Here is a 7,840-nt window from a genome sequence, read left to right as displayed (position 1 = left end):
AAAATTCAAACACTTGAATTAATATTCAGGACGCATCCTCTCAAATACTCTGTTGTTGCTGTATATGATTATATATATATATATATATATATATATATATAATCCATGATCTACAACTCGCTTAGGAAGAAAAACACCTTTCTCTTTTAAAATGCAGTGTAGTGCCATTGTTAGAGGGCTGTATTTTTGGAGTAGGGTTATTATTTTAAAGGACTGTCCAAGAACATTACTGCATGGAGTAGTAGGCACAGAGGTTTTATGGAGAATCATTTGGAGTACCGTATCCCTTTGACCCATTTGCTATATTCCTTCTCTTCCTACATTCATGCAAGTGGTCAGAGAGATTCATGCAAGCATTCTTCCTCCCCTGACCCTGTACAGTTTATCCCACCCAGTAATACAGCAAGCATAGTAATGGTAATCCTGGTCCTTGTACTGTTAAGCTATCAGTATTTGAATTTCCACCCAGACAAGATTTTTACAGCAACTTATTGGCAGAAAGGACAAGATTTGCACATCCACTGTATCTGGGAATCCCAGAGAACAATACTACAACATGGGCTTCTGTTTTGCAGGGGCACCATGGGTGTAGCCAAGTGGGGGTGGTGGCAGCTGCCCCCCTAGATCAAGTAAAACAATAGAAATACTTAACTAACTGATAAATCACATCAGTTCTGCCCCCCCCCAAGGTCTTGCCCCTCCTAACAAAATCCTGGCTACGCCCATGGGGGCAGAGGATTTAAAGATCTGTTCAAGGAGAACCCTCTGAAAGCTTATTGCAGCTATCTTCAAGTAGAAGATCTCTAATAGCGGATAAACAAGCTTGACCTCCATTACTGTCATGGAAGAGTTAGTGGACATTCAAGTCAAGAACTGCCCCGCTCAAGCAGAATGCAGCACCAACAAAAAGCAGAAAAAATGGTGCCGATTTGCAAAATTGAATAAACATTATATGCAAATATATAAATAACTATTGATATCTGAGCTATACTGCCACTAAACATGGAGGCTCAATTCATTTATTAGTAGCATCAAATAGCCGGCACTGCCTGCAAATTTGTAGAAACCACACAATATAGTAATTTTTAAATGTGATTTGTGAGTTTGGACCCATCATGCCAAAAACACCCTCTTTTTCCACTTTTATGACTGCTATATCTGATTCTGTCTTATAATTTTTTGTTCTATTCATGAGACTTGCCTTTTAATCAGAGTTTTTGCAGCTGCAGTGTGCCAATATGGCAGTATATTAAAGAAGGGTCCTTGTATTACCTTTGCCATATTTGGTATATGTCATAGTCTTGTAATGTTCTGCATGGAGTTTTCTATAATATTCATTATATTATACTCTGAATTCCCAGGTAAGATCCTCCCTCTATTGTGTGGACAGGTAATCCCTCCCCCACCTGGCCTGATCTCCTTGGCAACGCTTCCCCCAGGTGGGATTGGACAACTGACTGGGGTAGGCGGACACCTCCAGGTATCCCACCTGAGGGAAGGCAAAGCCAAGCCTATGCTGAATGGAGCTGCTCCAGATCCAGGGGCTGCGCGCGTCCACGCAAAGGTCACCCCCCGTTTTATGCGGGGAGCGGTCATTGTGTGGCTACACTGGTGTTTTAAAAGTATACTCTCTAAACAACAACAGCAACAAAGTAGCCTTTGTTCGCCATTGCGGATTTATGGTACAATAGACTGCATTTAATTCATAAGAAATGCAGGAATTTAACATTTTGGAATGAGATTTGGGTCTCAGACTTTATAAATAAATGACAGTTATATGGCAGATATAGGCAATTTCTTCAGCACTTAAAATCATGCAGAAAACCCATTAAGCCTGATGGCTGTTTCTTCAATTTGTTAATTTTTATTTTTCTGCAATACAGTTCTGTGTGCATTTGGTAGACAGCATCATTTAGCTGGCATAGAAGAGATATCATAAATACCACAGTTTTTATGTCAAGTATGATCAGACATGAACCAAACTATATGCCAAATGCGAAGCAGATCCCATATTTTAATGCTTGGAATAAGGTATAACCAGCAGTTACATAACTGATTATCTTACTCTGGACACAGCATTGCTTACTGTTGGAAGAACATTGCAAATCTTCATTATATATGCTAGTGGCATGTACATGAGTCACTTAATTTTTCACTATTTTTATGTATTAATTGCATATGTATTTAAATCATCCAAAGAGCCTGAAATATGTGTATTGTCTTTTTAAACCTCTCCTTTATCCCCACAACATTTCACACAAAGCACATAGTTAAAGTTTGGAATTTGCTCTCAGAAGATGCCTTTTAAAAAGGGTTATAGACAGATACATGAAGGAAAAGGCTGCTATCAGTGGTTACAGCCCATGATGGTTAAGTTCTACCTCCAGTGTCTGAATGCCAGTTTCTGGGAACTGCAAGTTCCAGCAGAATGATGTTGTGCTCAGGTCCTGCTTACAGGCGTCCCATAGGTATCTTCTCATAGGCTAGACTTTTTATGTTTTTGTGAGGTAGGTTAAGAATGGGAGATTGTAGCTTGCCGCAGCCAGCCAGCCAGTGAGATTGATATCTGTTGAATATTACACCTTAATTTTATCCTTGCTCCAACAAGTTCAGGGCAAGTTTTCTCCCTCACTGAATCCTTAACATAACGCGGTGAGTGCAGTTAGTCTGCAAGACTGTGAGTGGCCCAGGGTCACTCAGTGAACTTTATAGCTGAGAGAGGATTTGAACCTAGGTCTCCCTAGTCCAAAACTCTGCCTGCTGCAGGCCACCGTACTGTACACTGCACGAGTCCTCTCAGAAGGCAAGAATGATTCCTGCAAAAAGATCAGGAATGGATTCCCTAGTAGACATTTTTGAGTGTACATGGGCCTTCTGTGTTAATTGTAAAAAGAAATGTCCCTTAAGGCATCAGAAGTCTGGGAGACACAGCTCTTGCTAGTGGGAGACTTAAAATACCCAAAATGCCACTAAAGCCACATGAACAAACATTTCTTCTACCTGACAATCCTGTGATTGGAGAAAGGCTTTTCTTTCTTTCTCCAACCATTTTCAAGACAAAGAGCTCAAAATAATAACCTTTGTGCTTCATTTTGAACTAAAAGCATCTTCTTCTAGCACCCTACAGAGATGATTTATTCATGGAACGGCATAATAGGTAAGAGTAAAAATAGTTGAGGTGCCCTTTTGGCTTCAGTAAAAAAATAAAAATCAAATTAAATTGCATTTAAAAATAACTACTTTGACATTTAGTTTAGATAAATACTTTACCCTTCCCTGGCACCAGTCCGTCAGTTTAACTGAAACATATGCTGCTTCCATTTACATTATCTCTCCATCAAAGCAGTTCACATCTCCACTTTTAGAAATTATACAAACCACAGAGACATTTGAAGAGCCTGCTTCTTCCATAATGCACAGACTTTAATATTTTGCCACTTCTATTACTGCCTTTTAAAAAATGGCATTTCCAGCAATTTAGTGACTATGCTGGTTGCAGCAATCAAGAAGATTTGGTTTGGTTTGGGCTGTGTTACTTTTAATGTGAAAGTGCTTTAAGCTTTTGTATCCCACAGTATTGTATTTTTCTTGTTCTGGGAGGTCAGGATTCTAGCTTGAATTCCAAATTGCAGAATTCCAGCTTGAACTGGTGGTAAGTTACCCAGTATGTTACCAAAGGTTGCCATGGACTAACACGCATGTGGCAACCTACAGGCCACACACAATCATAAGGAAACCTGCAGCCTCTGTGGGTGCCTTGCTGCTCACCAACATTCCTTCCATTAGTGAATTTTGATGCCTCCCCAGTGGGTTTGTGCCGAAGCCCACCCACCTCCCTCCCTCCCCGTATAAATCATGCTCCTTACCACCTGCCAAAGTGGAGTTTGGTGGTCTTGGGGCAGTGGGGAAAGAATGTGAGATTAGAGATGGCAAGCCATTCATCTAGGACTACTGAGGCCAATTGGTGCTTATTATATTTTTAAATTAGTTATTATTTGAAAAATAGATATTAGAGTGCAGTAGGAACAATTAACACTGTGAGGGAGCTTTTAACGGGAGCAGTATAGGGCATCAATATTCCATATATTTGCCCTGGTTATTAAAAAAAAAGTAATATGTACTATTTGCAAACAGCCAAACTAAGCAACATATTGTTAAGAATTTTGGCAAATCATTGAAGATAATAATGCCATGGGACTATGTTGGTTTTTCCAAATGACATGTAACCTGCCTTTCACCATGCAACTTCTTTTTTAAATGGCCCACACTTTATTAATTTTTGACCAGGCTGTTTAACAACAGATATCTGTTTATATTGCATGGCATCTAGCAGGACTGACTATTCTGGTTGTATTTTTTTTTTAAATTTCCATAAGCAAGCACTAAGGAATTGCCTGAGAGCAAACTTTATACTTCAACATCTTTGCCTTGCAGCAAGTGATAACTTCAGAAAAGGCAAATAAATCTGTCCTCTCCTCATTCTCTGACTCCAGTAACTGCTCTTGTCTCACTGTAAAATTTGCCATGGCAGGTTACCTACTTGATTTGTCCACTGCACTTGAAGTGGTTGCTAAAAATAGTTATTCTCAGCCTGTCTTCTCTGTCAGTAAATGCATCCCCCACCCCACCCCTGTCATTAGGAAAATACACGAAGATCTACAAAATGAGTCGATGAGGACTGGATTCATCAGCTAGTAACCATATGGTCTCACTCTAAATATAGAGTGATGATAATCAAAAGATTATGTGATGGGAGTCATTGCCTTAAAAATAAAGATAAAATGCAATAAAAATAAAACACAACCACAAATAATCCTTACATCATTTTTGTCATCTTTATTTTATTATATTATGATATTACCAAAGACTTTTCTTAACTGGGTGGTATCCTTGCGAGTTTTATATTGTGTTTTTAACAGTGAAATCTTACCTAATATACTTGAATTTTAAATTTTATGATTGACCTGGCGGCCATTGTATGTTCACATGCACCATTTTAATTGGATAGTTCATTTTTGCCAGCCACTTGTGATATTTTCCAGTAGAAAGATGGGTTATAAGCAATTGTAAAGGACCCCTGGATGGTTAAGTCCAGTCAAATTCGACTGTTGGGTGCGGTGCTCATCCTCATATCCAAAATCCAGTGATTTAGCACCTCTGCTAGGTGAACCAGAGGGTGCCATATAATGAGGTATGGGGGAAAGAGAAAGCTTCCTGCTCCATAATTGTATGAGGTTCTTGTACACAAAAAGGTCCGAAAAGGGTACAAGGTAGGGAGCAGAGATCGTCACTAGACCTAAAAGCTGCTTCATTTGTTATAATTTTTTTACACAGAAGAACCTTCTGTGTAGGAAATAATATAGGAAATATAAAGACAAAAACATTTCTGTTTCCATATAGTGTGCATGCATTAGGGAACCATGGCCATTTGTGGTTTCCTAGCAGTTATATACACATGTGCAATGTGCAATATTAATCTATGAAACTGGTGGAGCAAGTTGTCCAGATATTTGGGTTGCAGCATCACCAGTATCGGGATGATACTCGACTCTACTTCTTGTTTCTATCTTCTGATTCCAGAGAGGGGAGGCTAATAAAATCCAAAACCAGTGTTTGGAGGTAGTTCTGGAATGGATGAGAGTCTGAAAACTGAGCTTGCAGCCAGGTAAAAGAGCAGTAGTGTAGCAGATTGTTTCATCATCATCATCATCATAAATTTTTATTTGTACCCCGCCCTCCCCGGCCGGAGCCGGGTTCAGAGCAGCTAACATCATATAAATAATATAATATCTATCAATACAGTGGTGCCTCGCAAGACGAAATTAATTCGTTCCGCAAGTCTTTTCGTCTTGCGAGTTTTTCGTCTTGCGAAGCACGGTTTCCCATAGGAATGCATTAAAAATCAATTAATGCGTTCCTATGGAAACCGCCTTCAGACCAGGTCCGGGGACAGTCTGTCCCCCGACCTCTTCTGAAGGCCGGTGGGGGGGCGAAAGTCTTTGCTTCCCCCCGCCTGCCTTCCTGGGAGAGCGGAGAAGCAGTGCTGCCTTCCCGCTCTTCCGGGAAGGAAGGCAGGGGGGAGCAAAGACTTTTGCCCCCCGCCAGCCTTCAGAAGAGGTCCAGGACCTCTTCCGAAGGCGGGCGGGGGGCAAAAGTCTTTGTCCCCCCTGCCTGCCTAACCGGGGGCTTTTAAATCGCCCCGGGACTGTCCGGGGCGATTTAAAAGCCCCCGGACGGCTTTTGAAGGCAGGCGGGGGGGAGCAAAGACTTTCGCCCCCCGCCGGCCTTCAGAAGAGGTCCAGGACCTCTTCTGAAGGCTGGCGGGGGGCAAAAGTCTTTGCTCCCCCCTGCCTGCCTTCCCTGGAGAGCGGAAAACGCAGCGCTGCCTTCCCGCTCTCCCGGGAAGGCAGGCAGGGGGGACAAAGACTTTTGCCCCCCGCCCGCCTTCGGAAGAGGTCCAGGACCTCTTCTGAAGGCCGGCGGGGGGCGAAAGTCTTTGCTCCCCCCTGCCTGACCTTCCCGGGAGAGCGGAAAAACGGCTCTCCCCGACGGCTTTTGAAGGCAGGCGGGGGGGAGCAAAGACTTTTGCCCCCCGCCAGCCTTCAGAAGAGACCTCTTCTGAAAGTCTTTGCTCCCCCCCCGCCTGCCTTCAAAAGCCGTCGGGGAGAGCGGAGAATCGCAGCGCGTTTTTCCGCTCTCCCGGGAAGGTCAGGCAGGGGGGAGCAAAGACTTTCGCCCCCCGCCGGCCTTCAGAAGAGGGACCTCTTCTGAAGGCCGGCGGGGGGCGAAAGTCTTTGCTCCCCCCTGCCTGTCTTCAAAAGCCGTCCGGGGGCTTTTAAATCGCCCCGGGACAGTCCCGGGGCGGTTTAAAAGCCCCTGGTTAGGCAGGCAGGGGGGACAAAGACTTTTGCCCCCCGCCCGCCTTCGGAAGAGGTCCTGGACCTCTTCTGAAGGCTGGCGGGGGGCAAAAGTCTTTGCTCCCCCCCCGCCTGCCTTCAAAAGCCGTCCGGGATAGCGGGAAGCGCTTCCCTGCTATCCCGGACCGCTTTTAAAATGCTGGTGGTGGGGAGCAAAGCCTTTCGCCCCCGCCGGCCTTCCTGGACCTCTTCTGAAGTCCGGAGGGGGGGAAAAGGCTTTGCTCCCCACCGCCAGCATTTAAAAGAGGTCCCCGAAGATTTCCCTATGGGCTTTCGTCTTGCGAAGCAAGCCCATAGGGAAAATCGTCTAGTGAAGCGTCGCAAAAACCGAAAAACCCTTTCGTCTTGCGGGTTTTTCGTCTTGCGAGGCATTCGTCTTGCGGGGCACCACTGTATCTATAGTTGTTGCTAGGTAGGATTATACTCCCTCTGAAGGACCAATTGCACAAATGTGTTTTCCTGGATCCGGTGCTAACTGGAGAAGCTCAGTTGGTGGCAGTTTTACCAATTTAGGCTGGTATGCGAGGTGCAACTGTATCTGGAGAGGCCAAACCCTTCCTCAATTATACAGATTGGACTACTGCAATGAACTGCACATGGGGCCACATTTTAAAATGGTTAAGAAAATTCAGCAGATCCCATTTCAGCTGCCTGAGTTCTGTTGGGACCTAAACGGTCACAGCATGTGGCACCATTACTGTACCAGCTATACTGATTAAATTGTAGCATTTCCATGCTTTAATAAAAGTACTGGTTATGTTTTTTGAAGCTTTACATGTTTTGGGTCAAAGCTATTTAAAGAACAGAATCAATATGCCAGCAATCTGAGGTCAACAATGGAGACTCTTCTGATTTGCCTACCAGCAGAGGGTACAAGTCACAGGGCATTTTCCGTGGTAGCCCCCCAGCTATGGAACTCATTG

The 7,840-nt window shown here is 43.8% G+C and overlaps 1 protein-coding gene across 1 annotated transcript in view; it reads left to right on the top strand.

The window, feature by feature from the left end:
- Positions 1–7,840, top strand: part of LOC309366309 (uncharacterized protein) — a 54,284-nt gene that overhangs the window by 36,019 nt on the left and 10,425 nt on the right. The window lies entirely within an intron of this gene.

This window comes from Podarcis melisellensis (genome assembly GCF_964234715.1).
Source record: "Podarcis melisellensis genome assembly, chromosome: 3".
Classification (NCBI taxonomy): Eukaryota; Metazoa; Chordata; class Lepidosauria; order Squamata; family Lacertidae; genus Podarcis; species Podarcis melisellensis.
This window is presented reverse-complemented; position numbering and strand designations above follow the sequence as displayed.